This window comes from Sciurus vulgaris, assembly GCF_902686455.1.
Source record: "Sciurus vulgaris genome assembly, chromosome: 4".
Taxonomy (NCBI): Eukaryota; Metazoa; Chordata; class Mammalia; order Rodentia; family Sciuridae; genus Sciurus; species Sciurus vulgaris.
In genome coordinates this window covers 70,439,052-70,460,778 of record NC_136464.1, presented here as the reverse complement: position 1 = coordinate 70,460,778, position 21,727 = coordinate 70,439,052, and positions in this window count along the sequence as shown.

Sequence of the window (21,727 nt, the reverse complement as noted above, 5' to 3'; positions counted from 1 at the left end):
GTGGGAAATACTTGGTTTTTGCCATCTGTTTTATTACTTACTTACTTATTGCAAGATGATTTCTTTTTTAAAAACACTGTGACTTTGAAACGATCAGCATTTCATCTGTATTTTATTTCTTCAGCTCTTCTTGCCAGTGGTTCTTCAGGAGACTGGCTTTGAGTGGATCTGTCAATTTAGTGCTCAGAGGAGCCGGGTGTTTCTAATGGCTGAACTTCTTTCTGTCCCGTATATATTCTCAGAGCTTTCTTCCCCATGAAGTCTCTCTCCACACTATATTTTAAGCAGAATATCCAGACCTCGTATACGATTGTTCAGGGATCCCAGCAGCATATTAGTGGAAGCTTCCAGATCTTCTTTTGTCTTAAGTCCAGAACTGAACAGTTTTACTTTCCCTGTGTTTTATTAGTTCAAAGGAGTCACAGGTTCAGCCCATATTAAAGAAGGGAGAAAGGAATGCACAGATTTTAAATATAAAGAGATTTGATTCACTTGAAGCAATAAATATAATAAATGACCAAATTCTCTAATTAGTTATATTTACAGAGTTCCACAAACGAACTTCAAATCTAAAGATATTTTTGTTTTGACACACTGATTCTCACACAACTCACTGCAGATGAAAAGAACAGAAGGCTATCCTCCATTAATGAACTTGGTCAGTGATGAGATTGACGGTGGCAGATATTAACTTTTCTGAGTTCTTTTCCAATTCTATTTTAAAATTATGCTTTTATATAATTATTTATATTTAATAGCATTCTGAACATAACTATATGACACTAAATTGTTATATTCTTAATATGAAGGCACCTAGATTTACAGTAATGATCAAGTGATGGGATTTATCTTCTCAGAATATGCATGAAAATTAGGATGGTTACTATAATAATTTACTAACAGTATTACTTGTGAAGTAGAAGGAAGTGATAAAAATTTAGACACAGGATTCTTTGTCTAACCTAACAAGATGTGGAACCTTAATAGGAATCAAAATATTTTGTTTTCCTCTCGCTAATAAGTGGATGATGACACATAATGGGGGGAGGGAAGGGTTAGTGTTAGGGTTAGAGTTAGGGTTAGGGAGGGGGGCAAGTATGGAGGAAGGAAGTACTGTATAGAGGGAAAAGAGGGGTGGGAGGGGTGGGGGAAGAGAAAAAGTAACAGAATGAATCAAACAACATTACTCTATGTAAATTTATGATTACACAAATGGTATGCCTTTACACCATGTACAGACAGAGAAAGAACATGTAACCCATTTGTTTACAATAAAATAAAAAAAAATAAAAATTTAAAAATTTAAAAAAAACTCACAAAAAAAAAAAAAGAAGAACTTCAGCACCAACACTGCTAAGGTAAGTTATAATTTTCTTTTTGCCTTATTATCAACTTGCTTTAGAAGTGGTGGTGTATCCTACCTTTAAATATTTGAAACCTAAGTCCAATTATGTACATCAGTCAATTCCCTGAGAATGAAGCATCTGGGTGATGGAGTCCCATGCTTTCAAGGCAAACTTCCTGAGGTTCCTCACTAAGAACAAAGTTAGTGGTGACTGATTGGGTAGGATGGCAACAACCTTCTGCTAAGTTGGAAGGGTACAAGAAACACATTCTCAACAGAGTCAAATTTGAAATCCAGAAAACTGAATGGCGAGATGGGGGAGTAAACATCAAACAGTAATAACAACGCTGAGTGAGAACTGGTCTTGGAAATAATCATTGTGACATCTGCTGAAGAATTTGTGTTCCACCTCAAAGTTGACATAATACAGATCAACCCACCTACTACCCGATCCCTTGATGTTTGTCCACCCTTTCTACATTTAGAGAATCCAAACTTCTTGTGAATCTTTTCAATGAGTTTGAGTTTACAGTTTAATCTAGGCAAATGACAAAACCCAAGAAGTCACACAGTGCCCTATGGACTTAAGGATCCTTGCTTCCTCATTTACATTACAGATGCTTAATATGAAATAGTGCAGTTCGTGGTAAAATCAGGAATTTCTATATTTTAATAAAAATATGTTTTCATAAAATCTCCATGGATCAGTCTTAACACAATAACTGCTTACTGGCCTGAGAGAGAATAGATTCTTTGCTTTACCTTGCCCCTAGCAATAAGTAATGACTCCTTAATAAAATAACAAACAAGTAAACAAAATATAAACAGAAGATGTGAACAAAAGTTGAGTTGTATTTCAGGACTTTGGTCAATGTTTTATTCTCCATTTTTTTTCTTTGTGGAACACCATAATCCCATCGCACATATAAATGGGTTTTATTGATAGATTACTTCTAAGAAAGTCAAACAAAAAATGAAAACAAATGCAAGTAACTAAAAGTATGTTAGCTAAAGTTTTCACTCTCAAATGGATCGATACACTTCCAAGCCTTAGGAGTAACTGTTCCTAATAAAAATGTACACATGCTCATCATCACGTAATCAATACAGTGAATAAACTGCCTGGCACGTCTGTTTCTGCCTATTTCCCCTCTTTCTGCTCTACTTCAGTAAAGATCCCATTTCAGTGAACTCAATTATTGATCTTTTTTCCCTTTTGCAACCATTTTCCCCTGTTGCTAAATAAATACAAATTTAAGGTAAATGTAGACATACACTACTTACAAAAGATGAAAAGAATTTTATATATACATAAAATTATAGTTTCCTACTGTAAAGAAACAGATATAATTAAAATTTGTGGAAATATTGCCTCTTTGCTCATTGACGACTTAAACATATAGATTTTTGGCCCTATCTCACACAAGGGAATAATGAAAAGAGAGTATTTTCCTCTCTCTTTGTTCCCTTTCGAAGTCTTTCCTAAGGGAGAGGAGCAAATCAGCATGAATGGACACATCTCTATGCTGCACCCAGCACTCTCTTACAGCATCTTCACTCTGACATCTGTTGCACTAATGCAGGATGCCAATCCTCATCCCTCTCGTGTAAAAAGTAAACTGAGCTAGGTACTTTCTGGGGATCTGCTGATATAGTAATAATCTGCCCCAAATAACCTGGTTTCTAACTTAAATTTAAGAGTTTCCTTTGGAATACCAGATTATCAATCAGCAACCGGAATTTCATTATTGTTTGGATACCCTGAAAAGAAGAACAAATTTCATATTTAAGCTCCAACAACGTTAAAACTTTTGTTAAATTTTGGCAGCTTACTTTTAAGTAGCATAAAAGAAGAATAATTAGCAATAGAATAATTAAAAATGTATGAAGATGTATGATAGATAGTCTAGGTTACATTCCCAGTAAGCGTTCCTCAATGTCCTGTTTTCTGAAAGCTTTTAAGTTAGGTTAATGACCCACTTGTCTCAATTGCCAAGTCCACAAGTAAAGAATATAAACAAGTACAGTATTTCTCTGCCCTGGCCAGTTGTGACGCCTAGATGAACTTGAGGCTAAGCTGTTCCAATCGAAGAATGAACATTATTATATCCAGGGAGGAAATATTGGTATAAGGATTACCAAGACCTTACAGTAATTATCCCCCAACCCAAAGCACAGCCCCTCTAGGCTGAAGCTGACATTGTAGTCAAAAAGTAACTGAGTTCCTGGGAACATACATAATTTTTGGATCATACCCTATGCACCTGTATGTTATGTATGTTGTTGGTATGTCTCTAACAACATCGTATCTACCTTGATCTATGTATCTATATTGTTTGAGTTAACATTTCTGTTATTATAACTGCTGTCATTGTATGTTGAAGCTCACCCAAAAGTCCATGTGTTAAAGTCTAGTATGTAAGGTTGTATTATTTGGAGGTAATAGAAACTTCGTGATGCAGGGTCTAAAGGGTTCTTTGGTGATTGGTTTGTGTTCTCAAAGGCAATGGTGGAACTCCAATACCTTTTCATTCTTTTTTGTCTCCTGATTATGAGATTAGTGGTTTTGTTCCACCACATGCTCCTATCCAATTTATCATGGACTTGAACCTCCAAAATTGTGAGTAAAAATAAATGTTGGTTATCTTAGGTATCTTATTATAGCAACAGGAAGTTCACTATCACAGTAACCAATGCTATGTAACTCATAAAGGCTTCAAAGAAGAATGCTTATTATGTTTTTCAGATGAGATTAAAAAAAAGTTCAATGTCTCTGATAGTGTTGACTCATTATCTGTTCCTCCTCCTAAAATTGTACTCCACCCACTCACATCCATTGCCTTAGTGGCAGCTAAATATGTAATGTGTTTGCTCTACTGCTGGAAGTACAAATTGTTCCTAATAAAAACCAATGTATCTGAGTCATTTCTATTTTTTAACTGAAAATAAAGAAAGAGTTAATGGTAGTGGGAGCTTGAGATATGAAATTCAAGAGTCCTTGATGACTGTGTTTCCTCCCAGGTAGGTGGAACTCCTTATAGTACAATGAAATGAAGCTAATTCAAAGGTAATTGCAAAGCTGGGATGAGAGTCAAAGTCCTAGCAGCATCAAGCCCACGTTGTCATTGGTCCTGAGTTCTAGTGACATCACTCCCTTTCCCAAAGTTGGGAAATTAAGTTTGGAATTAATTTTCCATCATTTGAAACCACAAAGTTATGACAAATATATTTTAAAATATTTAAAAGATAATTCTCTTCATAGTTCATTTTTCATGACACAGACATGTAATGTCCAAAATTCATATTGAAAATATCTTTCATCCCTTTTATTGCAATTATTTAAATACTTAGATAACAACTTTTACATACCTATACAGTCCTTATGTTTTGAGGAACAAATACATATATATAAATATATATAAATGTTATAAATTATACACATATATGTGTGTGTGTGTGTGTATATATATATATATATGTTGGGACTAATGACATGTTAACTAACTCAGGCTGATTCCTTACTTCCTGGCGAGTGAGCAAGATCACAAATACATATATATAAATATATATAAATGTTATAAATTATACATATGTATGTATACACACACACACACACACACACACACACACACATATATATGTATAGAACTAACTCAGGCTGACTCCTTACTCCCTGGCGAGTGAGCAAGATCAAGGCCTCAAAGGCGGTTTCAAAAGTTAATGATGAGGGGCTGGAGAGATAGCTCAGAGATAGCTCAGTCAGTAGAGTGCTTGCCTTGCAAGCACAAGGCCCTGGGTTCGATCCCTGGCACCCCTAAAAAAAAAAAAAAAAAAAAAAAAAGTTAATGACGATAAATCGAACCACCATCAGGGATTTGTTAACAACAGTTTCGCAAACATGATCAGCTTGTGCTTGCCATATAGTCCTATGGGACTCTTGCCTGCGTGAACCCCCGTGCCTTGCTGACCTTTAAGCTGACTGGTTCCTGCCTAGCCTTCACCCTACATAAAAGCTGTGTGACTTCCTCAATAAACGAGTTCCTGCTGTGACTGGTCTCCCTGACCGTCTGATTGTCTTCTGCCCAGAGGGCTGGGTGCAGGTGGTAGTCAGCCCTACCTATCCCGGTCTGGCCTTGTTGGGGAGTGCTCCCTTTCCTTGTCACTGGTTGAGAAGAGCAAGGGGGCTTAAGACCCTGACATATATATATGTATCACTGCTCTAAATATAGCTATATAGCTTCAGAATTTTAAAGCAAGTTATAAAGCACTGAAAAGATGTTCTTGTTATAAATAAAGTCAGCAGAAAACTCTGAAGTGAATTACAACCTTGTAGGCACAAAAAGACCATCTATTACTACTCTGTATATAAACATTATGTATTTACCAAGTTGCAGGAAAAGCTTTCTTAGTTTTTATAAAGCTATATGTTGACAAAAATGTTTTTCTGTGAATATTACACACAAAAGTATGAACAGCTTGGTCAAAATCACAGAACACTAGGTTGGCACTTGCAAAAAATAAGTGTTTTAGGAAGTAGGTGTTTATTTAACTCATTTCCACTTCCTAGACTTAAAAATATGAATAAACATTGAAATAACATCTTACAACTACTATTCTTTCTTCTTACTTACATATAGTATTTTGTCACATTTTAGAATTTCTTTTCTTTTTTCAAAAAATGATGAGTGCATGCTTTTTGGATAAATATTTATATTGTACACATCTTGTTTCTTTATATCCATGTTTATTTGCTTGCACTTAGAGGATGGTTCAATGGACTGCTTTTTGAACTCATAATTTAACATAAAAATCACTAAAATATGCAATAACAGAAATAAATCTGTCTTAGAATTCAAGAAATGGATGTGATAATTTAAATACCTAATCTTGAGAGAATTGTAAAGATGAAAAATCTGAGCTTAAAAACTGAAGTTTACCATTGCTAACTATATAACTTGAAAACTGAATCGAATACAATTTCCTGTTTCTCTCTTGGATGATACTGGACATATCTTCCTATTCATAAGTTAACTAACATTGAGGATAAACAATGTCAACTTAGCTATATGACTAGGAAATACTCCTGAAAGATAAGACTGTAAGCAAACAAAAATAGTTTAATGGGACAGGTTGGTTGCTTATCAAGAATTGTTTCATGATACTTAATCACTGTGCCAAGTAATCCAAAACTCTTATGCTTGTATGTGATAAACTATACAATCCCAACCAAATCTCCGTTGTGGTACACCCTCCTCGAAAACATCAGGTTCAGGATCTACTATTTTATCAATAATCTTGCCTGCTGTTTGCTTCTCGGACACTACAAAGGAAGAAAATAATGGTGATTTTCTCTTTCTGCAATAAGATTAGTAAATTCAGTTTTGCTTATTTAAATTTCATCATAGTTTGGTTGGGTTTTTGAGATGCGACAGCCTTTTGACAAATGGAGATTTCATGATATCTAATACAAACTCACTTGCTATAGTGGTTCGAATAGAGAAGAAAAGCAGGCTCTTTCAAGCTTGATCTTCTTTCTTGGGGGTCACTGCCTTAGTCTGAGGTCTCCTTAGATGTCTATGTGAGTATGACAGTAAGACAATCCTTCAGTAGGTCTAAATGGTTTTCTTTTCTCCCTTACTTCCTTCTTTCCTTCCTGCCTTCCTCCCCTTCCCTTCCCCTCTCCTCCCCTCCCTTTCCCTTCCCCTCCCCTCCCCTTCCCTTCCTCTCTCTTCTTTCTCTTTCTTTCTCTCTCTCTCTCACTCCTTCTACATGTTAATTTTGCCCCTTAAGAAGGAGAAAACTTGAGGAATCCTTTTAAAATATTTGGAAACTGTTCTCAGTCAGCAAATACCTTTTTCCAAAACTTCATGTATGTTCTCATAACTACATGCTTTTAGTTTTCAGCAGAAGGTGAAGGAAGGATCAATCCATATTAAAGGAAGCATCAAGGACAAATGAGAAAACTTTATTTGCCCACATACTTTGGTAAAATTTGCCTTTGGTCATCTTTAAAACAAAAATAAATGAGGAATTTCCTTCCTAATATCTCTGTGTCCCCAAGAACAACTTTATTTCAGTTGCTAGGAACTGAAGAATTTGTCAGTCTTCAAGTTGGAGACCACTGGTCTTAAGTCAGTTATTTTTGAAACAGGAGGCTTGAATAAGCAAATATGTTACCGTTACTATTATAATTCTCCTATAAGGTATTCTCTGACTCTGAATGACCTTTTTAAATCCAGTCTATTTCTATAATTGGTGTAATTTTTACTAAGAAAAATTAGAACTTAATTTTCTGTGTATAAGGAATACTTCATAAATTCTTTAGTAGGTCAAACCTACCCATATATAAAAACAATAAGATTTTTATATCTCTCAAAAACTTCTAAATCGCTTTTAAAAACTTTTGATAAGGGCTAGGGTTGTGGCTCAGTGGTGGAGCACTTGCCTAGCATATGTGAGGCACTGGGTTCCATTCTCAGCACCACATATAAATAAATGGATAAAATAAAGGTCTATCCACATCTAAAAAAAAATTTAAAAAAACTTTTGATTAAAGATCTTCTATTTGAAATGTGAATTACCATAATTATGAATGAAACACTCAGGAGAAGAGTACCTTCTTCTAGGACTTCACTTTGTTTAATACAGAGACTCTCTGCTTTTATATTTTGGAAATTAATAAGCAATAGTGTTTTGGAAGCCTTGATAAAAATTTCAAGTGCCCCTGTTTATGGCCTAGCTTTAAAAACATACCCCTGCTCTCCCTTTCAATATGAATGCCTGAAAATATTTTTCCAAAGTAGAAAATTATTCTCTCTTCCTTAGAGAAGAAAAATGAGTCTTTGATAGGTTTGCTTTAGAGCCCTCTAACTTTCTCCAATTTGTTATTCTTTTTCTTCTCTCTAGAGAAATTTTGAAGTTTAATGATTTATGAAATATTTTTGTTATTATTTGCACGCTTTAAGAATTCTTGTGCAGTTAGATTTTATTGTCAATAATTTATAACATAAAGTAAAAACGGACAAAGTATTTTTGTTTCTTTTGAATATATTTCCCTTAGCAAATATATAACTCTAAGAAAGAGCAGTTTAATTTGGAACTTGGGCAATGGTCTTTGTTCTTACATAAGCAGTACTGTTAGATATTTAGGAGATACATATAAAATTAAGTGAATTAGTTTTAATACTCTCTCAGTTTATCACAATATAAAAACAATTGTGACAAAATTTTTCAGTTCACACAAAAATTGAGTTGGATTTCAGATGATTTAAATTTTATAGGTAACTTAAAAATTAAGTTTTAACTTAAAAATCAATCAACAAATTTTTTTCTAAGTAATAAAAAGTGTGAGTTCATATAAAAAGCGTATCTTCATTGTGATTTGGTTTCCTGTCTTCTAGCTTTCTCTTATATTCAGGGGGAATATGGTATGTTAACTTATTTGAAGTAGTAAATTAATATGAATGATATTTCTATGGAGGGAGAAAGGATAGATTACAGAGCTGTGACTGTTTTCCTCCTAGATGATCTAGATAAACTGAAATGTTTTCAGTCTTGATTTACAAGGAAGAAAAATTGGGGGGACTTCCACATGATGTACTTTCCTAGTAATTCCTATTTATTTCCTTATATCTAATAAATTAACAAAATAAATAAATATAGTTAAGCATCTGCTCTTTCCTGAGTTCTTTCTGCAAGTAAACTCTTAGACATTTAAATAGAGTCATAATATTATCCTTATCTATGGAAGGGGTGGATCTAATTTGTTTACATGATATTTTAGCATTTTGGAAATTGAATCTAAAAATTAAATTTCTTGATTCTTACAAGAAATATAATGCCATTGTATACCACTCAGAAATAATTACTAGAATTGAATGATTATAATAATTGCTAATACATTTTGAGTATTTACTGTGAGTCAGGCACAATTAAAAGTGATTTACATAGAATTAATTTTATATTAGTTTAATTTAATAAAATAAATATTATTGATAACCTAATTGGCAAATTAGGAAACAATGACATAAAGGTCATTAGCAGTTTTCCCAGAGTTACATAAATAGCAAGTGCCAGGATTTAACTGTGGAAATCCAATCGTGGAAAACATCTTCTTACGCTGCCCTCTGTACTGCTTCCTTGGGTTTGTGCAAATGTATTTTAGTCTTCCAGTCTCTGCTGCTGTGCTGTATGGTAGTAAGCCCTGGCTACTTGTTCAGCTTGCCTTTCTGGTTGCTTTATGTGTTGAAGTTTGTGATTCATGATCAATATTGAATTCTCTTAAGCAAAAAATGATGAAATCATTAAAAATGACAAAAAAGTAAGAATATAGAAAGATCCTAAATAAATAATCTAATGCTATACCTCAAGGTCTTAGAAAAGAAAGAACAAAATAATTCCTAAAGCATGAGAAGACAAGAAATAATTAAAATTATATCTGAAATTAATGAAATTGTGAGCCAGAAAACAACACACAAGATCAATGAAGCAAAGAGTTGGTTCTTTGAAAAGATCTAAAAGATTGATCAATACTTAGCCAAACTATAAAAAGAGAAATACAAATAAACCAAATTAAAGATGAAAAGGGAAATATCCCCACAGACACTTCTGAAATCCAGAGGATCATTAGAAATTATTTTGGAAATTTATACTCCAATAAACTGTGAAATCTAGAAGATACTGACAAATTTCTAGACACACATGACCTGCCCAAATTGATCCAGGAAGATATAGACTACCTGAACAGATCAGTATCAAGTTAATTATATTGAAGCAACTATTACAAAACTTCCAACAAAGAAAAGCCCAGGACTTGATGGATTCTCACCTGAGTCCTATCAGACCTTTAAAGAAGAATTAACATCAGTCTTCCTCAAATTATTCCATGAATTTTAAAAGTCCTAAATGCATTTTATGAAGCCAGTATACCCCTAATACCAAGACCAGACAAGGGCACATCAAAGAAGGAAAACTACAGACCAATAACTGATGAACATAGATGGAAAAATACTTAATAAAATATTAGCAAACCATATTCAAAAAACATCAAGAATAAAGTACATCATTATCAAGTGGGCTTCATCTCAGGCATACAAGGTTGTTTCAACATCCACAAATCAATAAATGTAATTCACCATATAAATAGAATCAAGGACAGCAATCATTATTTCAATAGATGCACAAAAGGCCTTTGATAAAATGCAGTACTCACTCATATTAAAAAACACTGGAGAAACTAGGAGTAGAAAGAACTTACTTCAACATTACAAAGACTATCAAAGCCATCATCATACTGAACAGAGAAAAACTGAAAGCATTTATTCTAAAATCAGTAAACAGACAAGGATGTCCACTCTCACCACTCCTATCCATTATAGTCTTTAAACTCTAACCAGAGAAATAAGGCAAAAGAAGGAAATTAGAGGAATATGAATAGGAAAAGAAGTTAAACTATTTCTATTTGCTGATGACATAATCCTATATCTAGTAGACCCAAAAACCCCATGAGAGGACTTCAAGAGATAATAAATAAACTCAACACAATACAAGATCAACATTAACAAATCAATAACTTTCTTATTTTCCAAGTGATTATACTAAGAAAGAAATATAAGAATATAAGAAATTATTTTTATATATAATTAAATTCTTATAAGAATGTAAGAAAAATAATAACATAGCTAAGAATATGCATGATAAATGCTGGAGAGAATGTGGGGGAAAAGGCACTCATATATTGTTGGTGAGACTGAAAATTAGTATAACCACACTGGAAATCAATATGGAGACTCCTCAAAAAATTAGGAATGGAACCACCTTGTGACCCACCTATCCTACTCTTTGGTATTCATTCAAAAGAAGTAAAATCAGCATTCTATAGTAATACAGACACATGTTTATAGCAGTGCAACTCAGAATAGCTGAGATATGGAATCACCCCCGATGTCTGTCTGTCAATGAATGAATGGATTAAGAAAATGTGGTATAAATACACCATGGCGATTTACTCTGCCATAAAGAATAATGAAATTATGACATTTTTCCGGTAAACGGATGGAACGGAGAACATCATGCTAAAGGAAATAAACTGGACTCAGAAAATCAAGTGTGGAATGTGTTCTCCCATATGTGGAAGCTAGAGCAAAGTAAGGGAAGAAAAAAAAGGTGAGACTGGATGTTGTAAATATAGAGGGAAGGTGAATTGGTTAGAAGAAGGAGATTGGTGGGGAGAGAAGAGGAATGAAATGGGGAGGAAATGTGGAATAAATTTGACAAAATAGTACTATGTGCATGTATAAATACAGCACAGTGAAGTCTACCTTTAAGTATATGTATAAAGCACTGATTAAAAATACACAGATAAATAAGAGGAAGGTAGAGCAGTGGAGGAGAGGATAAGGAATAGTGGGAGTAAGGTGGGAGAGAAAGAGGGTCAGGGAAGGGAAATGGAGCAAATTAATTAAGTAAAATTCTATGCATGTATGATTATGTCAAATGAACCCAACTATTATATACAACTGGAGGTTAATAAAATAAGAAAATAGAAGAAAAATTTTCAAACTTTATATGTAGTTTAAATGTATCTTCCAAATCTGTGATATTCAAATCTCTTTCAATACCATAAAAAAAAAAAAAAAAGAAAAAACTGATGTTATTTAAGTAAACCCTTCAAGGTGCAAAACAAGTAAGCAGAATAGGTATTTAGACTCATGATTTGGTGTTACAGTCTGTAATCTTAACCAATAAGTAATATTGAGTCCTGTAGTGGATTACCAGCCACTAAATTAAGGCAATGAATTAATACTTAGTTTTAATAAGAAATCTGTGGAGAGGTTGATATTTGGGTTAATTCCTGACCACTTCTTATAAAATCATAGAGAAAATTTATGCTTTAATTTCGGAGTACTTTCAGGTTAAAAATAAAATATTGGACTAGAATGGGTAATGGGTTTGACGCAGAGTAAGAAATTTATATTCTTTGCTGCAGTTTAAACTTCAGCTACAAGAAATAGAACACATTCATTCTCTATTGTAATCAAGAGGACAAAATGAGCGTGAAAACTGAGTCATGATTTATTGTTTGGCTCTAACAAGAGACTTTCAGCAAAAACCTCCATTTTCCTGCATCTTATCAATACTAACCTAGAAGTCAAAGTGAGTAATTTGACTGATGCAATGGGTGAACAGTTGGAGGTAAATTCTCAAACAAAGGAAATAGGTATAAATTATCTTCTCCCTTTTACAGTTGTCACCCACTTAACTACCCCAGAAAAATAAAAGATCAGAGCAGAATGTGTTCAACAGACAAAGGAAATCAATTCACCGATGTAATGAAGCAAATAGAAAGAAAGTAAAACAATTGGTAGGAACCAGACAAGATTTTTCTTAGGTCTGCAAGATCAAGGTAATAAAGACAAACAAACAAACAACAACATCAGTGAAACTGACCCAGTTGAAAACAAAGGCAAGCTAAATCTCCTGACTGAATTTTATGTTCAATAATAGAGAATAATAATAAATGCAGAAAAAGAAGTGGGGAGACCAAATATCTTCTTTGTTCCTACATTAGTAAAGTATGTATAAAAGTGAAAATTACAGTTCCCTAACAAGATATGAGAATACAAAAAGACAATTAAGCTCTATATACTAAAATCTTATAATACTGGAGTCAAAGAAAGCTTAGAAGTCATCTTGTCTGGACTATTTATAACAGCTCTCATTCCCTTTATCAAATATTTCCTGTACGTTTTGCTCATTAATGATTGTTACAAACTAACAGCTTTATTTTATGGTCTAATATCAAAGTAGCAATACTTCGGCATTTAATTCTTTTCATAATAGTAAGTCTCACATATTCAGAGAAGAGACCACTTTTAAAGAATTTAATCTGAGCCATGTGAAATAGAAGAGTTCACAAGATATTATTTATTAACTAGTCAATTTCTTGCTTCTACTTTCTAAAAAATGAGATAAACTCCTGATAAATGTTCCCTTGCTCAAAATATGTTACTGGTGGGAGCAAGAGTAAAAGTCAGAGATTTGGGAAAGAATTTTACTCTAAGAATCTTCCAGAGAAAGAAGACTTCTGGGATTTTAAGTTCCCATCCTTGAGATCCCTACTTCATTGGAGGGAATGAGGCAAAGTAGTCAGTGAAAACAATTACACTTTCCAGGTCCTTCAAAAATGTGCTTCACTAATTCTGACTGACCACAAACTTCAGATTTGGGTCTGTATATCTGAAACTGTGATTGTCCATGTGACTTGAAATATCTGGGCATTAAGTTCTACATTGTGATCATTAACTATACCTCTATACATGGGTCCTGCCCAGTGTGAATGGAAAATACATAAAAATAAAATCCAGCTTGCCTGTTGGACTTCCATTATGCCCTTGTCCAAAAGTGTGGTCTAATAACTGGGTCATCCTTAACTTGAGACTATTTCCCCTCTAACTTGAAGCAACATATAACTTGATTCTGATTACATATGAGAAAACAAAATAAAGGTTCCTCTGTTACAGTGATAATTAAGTAATTTTATAAATAATAGCAGCAGTTCAGAACTGAAGGGTTGAAACCTTTGAGATACCACAAAGGTATGATTGTATATGGGACTTATTAAAAATTCAGACTTATGGGCACGGGACTCAACTTACTGAATAAAAGTGGTCATAGTCATTGAGAATTCACAACCGATGATGTCCATTATCACCACTGCAAGAAGGAACATCAGCAGATCTACTTATGATTTTAATTTGTCTAAAGAATTAATATGTACACTTAAGGAGTTCAACTGCACAAAAATAGTCAGCAATCATGAGGGCTGGATATTGAATATGGGAAAATGCTCAAATTGGTCACTAAAGTGTGTTATCAGATATATGGTAAAATACTTATTCAGTCTTCTCTATGACCTAAATTATCTCTCTGGCTCTCCATTTGTTTCTATTATTAGTCCATTCACATCAAGTAATTTTCTGATTACTGATAGATGTCATGGTCATATTGATTTTGAGGAAGAAAGTGCTCTAGGAAGCATTATAACATTTTTATCCATTTATAGGATATATTCTTTTACAAATAAGTAAGCCAGAATGCATGTAAACTATCATTCACCAGTCTAGTATGACTCTATCCCTGAGAGTCTCATTGTCTCTGGGTAAAATAGTCTCTGACATAAAAGAATAGGATCTGATCTCAGTCTCTGGGAAATGCTACTCTGTGGAGTCCATGGCAACCAGATGTCAGGTTTCCTTCCTGTCACATTGTAGTTTATACAATATTCCTCAAAACATTTACAATTAACCACTCGCTGCCTGTTCAAAGTATTATTTTCTGTATGTGACAATATGATGCAATATTTAAGACAGAATGATCTTTGGTATACTTCCTTTCTCTCATGTTTTCTTATAAGAAAAATTAGAAAAATAACAGTAATCACTTCCTATGATAATTTGAAGGTGAAAGAAAGAGAAAAAGAAAGAATACTTAGAGCATTACATGTACAATTAATGTCAGTTATAATTATTAGGTTATGATAATTATTATTCTACAATAATATGGAATCAGGTGAGTCATAGGATGCATTACTTTGTTACTGTGGCAGGATGTATATAGAAAGAGTTGGATAATGGTGCTTCAGGTAAGTTTCAGTTTTCCTCTAATTCACTGATTTATGTGATCCCTACATTCATGATCCTTTGCCTGCTTCAGATCTTTGGTAATGACTCTGTAAGAGCAGATAGCTGACCTGTTTTTTTCAGAGTAATCCCTCCCATAATACTCTCTGATTTAAAAACTTAGTATTTTGACTACTATTTTAGTATTTTGACTAATATTCTAGTCCATGTTTGAGGCTTCCAAGTTTAACCAGGTCAATGATGAATCTTTTCTCTTTGGGTAATAATTGATTTATATTTTTAAATTTATTCCCCACTTTCAGCAATGTGTTTAATACTCCTTGACTTTCCTCAAGAATACGGTGGGCAGCTTCCCTGAGTTTTCATCAGTTTAATTTTGCACTATCTCTTTCCCCTGTTCTGACAACTAGAGGACGGGGAATTTTCTTACCGGCTTATTTTGTACCCATTGGAGCCTGACCTAGGTCAGCAGTTTTTTTTCTTTGTCTTTGTTCTGCTGGAAGTACCTGCTTTCCTTGATTTATCCTTTGACATCAGTTTTCAGATGATTTCAAGAAGAGTCATGAGGGTGATTGTACCCAACATTTTTCTTGCCGTTAGGGTAGGAAAAGAGTTTGTCCCCATTCTAGTTTGTCCCAGACTAATAACTGAACTTTTGTCTCATTTTTATATATTCTTCCTCTAAAATATATATCATGTGTAATAGAAGGTGGTAGTTGCATTTGATTACTCATATAGACACAACACAAAATTAAAGAAATATCCCAACTGCAGTTGGGATTTAATAGAAAGTAAAGTTGTCAACACAAATCTATGGGTAAAAGGTGATTTATCAATTATTAGTATTGACATAACTGAAGAAACTCAAAGAAATGATGTCACTGAAACCAGTTTTTACCTCACCAGGTATTAGAACAAATTACACATAGATTTAGAGAGTCACATGATAAAGAAAACAAAAGTACGATTAAACTAGAATAAAGGAAAACTTTCACAATGTCAAAAAAAAGCATAATCAAAGGTCTACATAAACTAAGAGTGTTGAAATGCATATGATAATAGGAGACATAATGACAGACAAAGATGACAATTTTGATGATAAACTATATGCAGTTGTTAATTCTAAAATACAGGTAAGGATGGGAGTCAAAGCCCAGGGACAAACTTAAGAAGAACATTTTTAGGAATTAAGATTTTTGAGGAAATCAAAGATAATAGAAGGTAAGTAATAATGGAAAATGCAATTAAAATGGGACCTAATAAGTTATGTAACTAATAGGTGCAAGCTTTGAATTTGCATTAAAGAAATGTATAACAGATTTTATGCAACTTCAAAATTCATACATATTTCAACTAAAGAGTGAAGAAAAGGGTAAATAAAAGCCTGCTAAAGATAGTAGAGTGAAACAGACAGTATTACCCTAGGTACATGTATGATTACATGAATGGTGTGAATCTACATTGTGTACAACCATAGAAATGAAAAGTTGTACCCATTTGTGTACAATGAATCAAAATGCAGTCTGTAAAAATAAAAATGAGATTTTAATTTAAAAATGTAAAGATTTTTTAAAAAGCCTGCTAAAATATGGATTTCAAAAGGTGAAAAACCATGTCTTTCTAACAAACAGGATGAACGTGTTTTAAAGATCACTTTAGTCATGCAGGGAATGGGGGTTCAAAAATGGTAGAAGGAAACCAGGTACAGTGGAGCACATGTAATCTCAGCAACTCGAGAGGCTGAGGCAGGAGGATCAGGAGTTCAAAGCCAGTCAAAGCCAGTCTCAACAATTTAGTGAGGCCTAAGCAACTCAGTGAGACCTTGTCTCTAAATAAAATACAGAAAAGGGATAGGGAGGTGGTTCAATGGTGCCCCTGAGTTCATTGCCCCGTACCAAAAAATGGTAGAAGGAATGAAGTCATTTAGAATCATTGAAAGAAGAAATATTGGAATAAGATTGTTAAAATAGATCCAGTACTGGTTATTGTTCTACAAGGCAATGAAACTATAACCTGTAGAATTATCTTTATTATGTTCAGAAATTATTTGTATAAGACAAAATTAATTTGTTTTACTCTTGTACAGAGATCATTTTTTCACAAGTGAACATCAACCTTTACAGAGTTGTAAAATATCTTATCTAGTAGTAAATAGTAAGTCAAGAAGAAAAACAAAGCACCCTTAGAGAATTAATCTTCAAATGGGACAGTTTGAGCCACCTAGTAAGCTCTAGTGAAATACGGAAAAGGTACACAGTTATCCTCTTGCTTATTTCCAAATATTTTGAAATTATTTTCTTAATAATCTATTTCAAGCCTGAAAAAAATGATTGATAAATATTTAAATGCTACTCAGCACAGTATCTTTTTCTTACACTCTAACTTCTGAGTTTTTCAAGCAGCAGCTCTTTGACTTATTTAAATTTTAAAATATTGGATACTAACACTCTAGTCATTGCACTAGGGTATTTACATTTCTTCAAAAAATTCTCATTTTATAAGGTAATTTTGAAAGTAGATGTTATTTCAAAGAGAAATTTAAATGCTCTTAGCTTTTATTGCCTTCAATTTTCTACTGAGAACATGTATTTTTTTTCATTTTAGTACTTCACAAGATCATAACAAATGCAACAGCATTTTGGAAAAAAAATGTATAATGCATACCAAAGTCATAGTGCAGCATTTATTGGCTTTAATAAGAGCATTAACTACACTAATAGAATCATATTATCATAGATGCAATGCATCTCTTGTGAGCACTGTTCCAAAATACTTTGTACTCCACAGAGTGCTTAAATGCCTTGAGCTCAAGAAACATATTCCAAATTGTAAAAACTCTTTCAAAAGTACTCATGTGGTGGAGAAGTGTGATGGTTGAAAATTATTTAGATTTTTTTTTTTTTTTTTCATTTTCAGGTGAGGACATGATGACAGAAAAAAAAACACGGTGACTTATTAGGTAATTTGTACAAGTTTAATATATATAAAAATTGACTAAAAATTCTGTAGCCCTAATAATCCAAGAAGAAAGGGAATAAAATTTAATCGTAAACATCTTACTTATTCATGAACTGAAGTCACGGATGAAAGAATGAATGAGGCCAGGCATGGTGGTAAATGCCTGTAATCTCACTGTCTCAGGAGGCTAAGGCAGGAGGATCACAAGTTCAAAGTCAATCTCTGCAACTTAGTGAGACCCTAAGTAACTCAACAAAACCCTGTCTCTAAATAAAATATGAAAAAAGAGCTTGGGATGTAGATGTGAGTGTTAATGACAATTTTTACAAAGTAATTCTTTAAAACATTCAAGATAACCAAGTGTTTCATCATTTTTTAAATTTTCAAATTGTTAGATTTGTGTGTGTGTCCTTTAATTTACTTATTTTTAGTTTATTAGTGCACATTAGTTTTACAGAATAATGGGTTGCATTGTGGCAAATTCATACATGCATAGAACATGCTTTGATCATATTCACCCCATTACCCTGTTTGCCCTCCCCTTTGCTCCTTCCCTTCCTCTTCTCTATTACTCTCCCTTCTGCTTTCATGTCATCTTTTCTTATTTTTTTTTTTAAGATAAGAAGCTTTCATGGAGTCTCAGAAATCTCATCTATCACAACTTATAAAGTTTCAAGATAGAGGGTAATACTATTAAAAAAAATTATTTTTGATGAAAGAGGGAACATAAATACCCATGTAGGAGAAAAGCACAGGTGTTCTTCTCCTTAGGACTTAGTTTTTCACACACTCTGGGAAAACAACATTTTTTCTTCATTGAAATAAAATTAACTCATGGACAGGTTAAAAATAGACCAATAAAAAACGGAGAATGGAGTCTTACATTTGTCTAAAACTTAAGTGAGAGGAACAAAAAACAAAAGCTTTCCTGTGCCTTCAAAATATCCTCTTCAGATCAATAGTCAAGTCAGACAATTTTAAAAATCCACTTAATTTTCTCTTACCCGTCAAAACTAGTACACTGTTGTCTCTGTGGTAGAATATATCAATGTATATTAAAAACCTTGGCTATGATCCCAAGAATTAGATTTTACTCTATTATTCCTTTCTCATGGTCTTTATAAAAGCCTCCTCCAACTCTCAGAATCTGTACACAGTCCAGAGTCTGCCTCCAAGTTTTCTCAGTAAATTCGGAAGCCAAGTTAGACAATTACCAGCGAACCTATCAAACAAACAAGGAACAGCAAACATAGGGTTGGATGATCACTTCTCTGCAGGGATGGGATTTGATATGTTCTAAAATTCATTCAAAAGCACACCCATGGAGTGGAGTAAGATAGCCAAACAGACTTATAAGGGGCCTCTGCCCATTATTCTTTTGTCTAAGCCAAAAGCAGGAAAAGAACCCGGCTTAGGCTAAGGCTGTGTACTTTGGTTCGAGTTGGAGATTTTAAAGTGTTTTAGAGCTTATATCATAAAGGTGTTTAAAATGAGCAAAATTGTCTGACTTGGACGAAATTCAAATAGAAATTAAAAAAAAAAAAAGAGTGAAGGCTCTGTTTACTGTAAGTTTCTTTCCATCCACATAGTTTCTGGATGATTTTACTCTTTTAGGAACTTGAGCCTTATTTTTTTAACTCATTTTATGGAGTAAGGCTATCTAGTAAACATACTCACATCAAGATGTTAGAAACTCAACACCAAACACAATATTGACTGGAATTTCAGTACTTGCTTGTTCACTATTCTTGACATAAAGGTCACATTTGCATGAAATATATTGCCTGTGCATAAGATTCCCTTTTTAAAATTCAAATGATATCCTTATCCCCATTGACTAGGAACATAAAACTATTTTTAAAAATGAATTTTTGGCACTTGGAATTTTTCCAGTGGAATTTTTCCATGTTCTTGCTCCCATTTGGGATGAGCATGAACTTGAACCCTGTCTGCCTGGGTTTGAATCCTGACTCCTTCACCCTCTATTCCTGTGACAGTGGGCACAGAGTGATGTAATAAAAATGTGTACTCTCTGTTCCTGTTTCCATAAATGTTAAAGAAGATAATGATAACTCCAACAACACAAGGTATCTGTGAAAATGGAATGTGACAATATTGTCAAAGAGCTTGACGCTTTCCATGTACATCCTGAAAGACATGGAAGGGGTTGATGAACACAGTGATCTACTTTAGATTGGTTAATAAAATTGGTGAAATATTTTTTTGAATTTTGATCATTAAAAAATTGAAATCTTCATATAAAACAGGAATATCATCTCAACGACAGTGTACAAGGAATGTTCTTCCTATCAAACTGCTTAAACTGAAGTAACGCATTGTATATAATGCTTCTAAATTTCAACATGACTTTAGGAATTAAGATGCCAGTTGCTGATGTGGTACTATAACTCATCTATGCTCTGCTCAGGAAGCCATTAGAGCTTGCTGGGCTTTGGCTACACACTGTTCTTTTAGGGAAGAAACAAACAAACAAACAAAACAAAACAAAACAAAACTTCTATTAGGGCAAATCATACAGAAATAGTAGAAACTTTATTTTAAATATAATTTCAGAAGTCAGATCATCCATATCAATTTCTTTGGCCCCCATATTAAAGATAGGGATAATAAAATCCAAACAGGATATGATTTGTAAATATTTCCTATACTCATACAAAGGGGAATAGCAATGTTAATATTTATAGCCAAGACTCTAAAGGTGGCTTGCTGGCCTCACTAGCTCATCAAAGAACACCTGAATCTAAGTTTATCCTACAATGCTGTGACAGTGAAGGCCCATCTTTCCCAATATCCCTGCAAAGAGGAGAATTCTGAAATTGTCAGTTAGAAGCACATTTACACAAGGGAAATAAATGAATTTATGCATGTACATTAAAAAGGAAAAAAATATCTGGGAGCCTGGAATGACATTAGATTAGTAAAATTTGCAATCAAATGAAGATTTCTGAATTTTTTCAGTCCTTTCATTATTTCCCCACCAACATATGGTGTTCTTGTAGGATGTAAACTGCTGCATACTAAGAAGTTTCCTATAGTATGAAATTTCCTGGCATCAAATCAAAGTAGTTTGTACATAAACGGATTACCTTACAGCAAATGAAAATGTAAAGCATCATTATGTTTAAATAACTTGGTTGAGAAGCTAGTTTATTGATGATAATTTCCCTACAATAAATACTTTTAAAAAGATAAATTTAAGGAAAGATTAAAAGGGGTGAATTCTGATTAAATGCTATAATAAATAAGCTAGATATGACTCGTCTTCTAATCTTTTAATTTCAGATTTCACTGTAATTAAAATTATATTTATAAAAAAAATTTATGCTTAATAAGTTGATCAGGACATATTGAGTAAGAGTAAATTGATGTTCTGTGTGGATAGCCCATGTACCTACTGTTTAAGTAAACTCTAAGTCATTCTGCTTAAGTTCATACTTTGTTTACATAACTTAGTGGTTCTATGCCCTTGAATGAGTCACTTAATCAATCTTTGTCACAATTTCCTTATATGAATTATGGGGATTTTTTGCAACTATTACAAGGGATAATTGCATGTACATGATACAGCTAGAGAAAACAGTACCAGACATTTTGTAGCATTTTATAAATGTTATCCATTTTTATATATGCATTAAAAATATTCATAGCAAAATGCCAATACATCAAGAAAATTCTAACTTAACCATTTATTTAAAAATGTACATTTCTCCAAGATTTTTTTTTTCTAAAAGTTCTATGAATTTACTCTTTCGTTGGAGGGTGA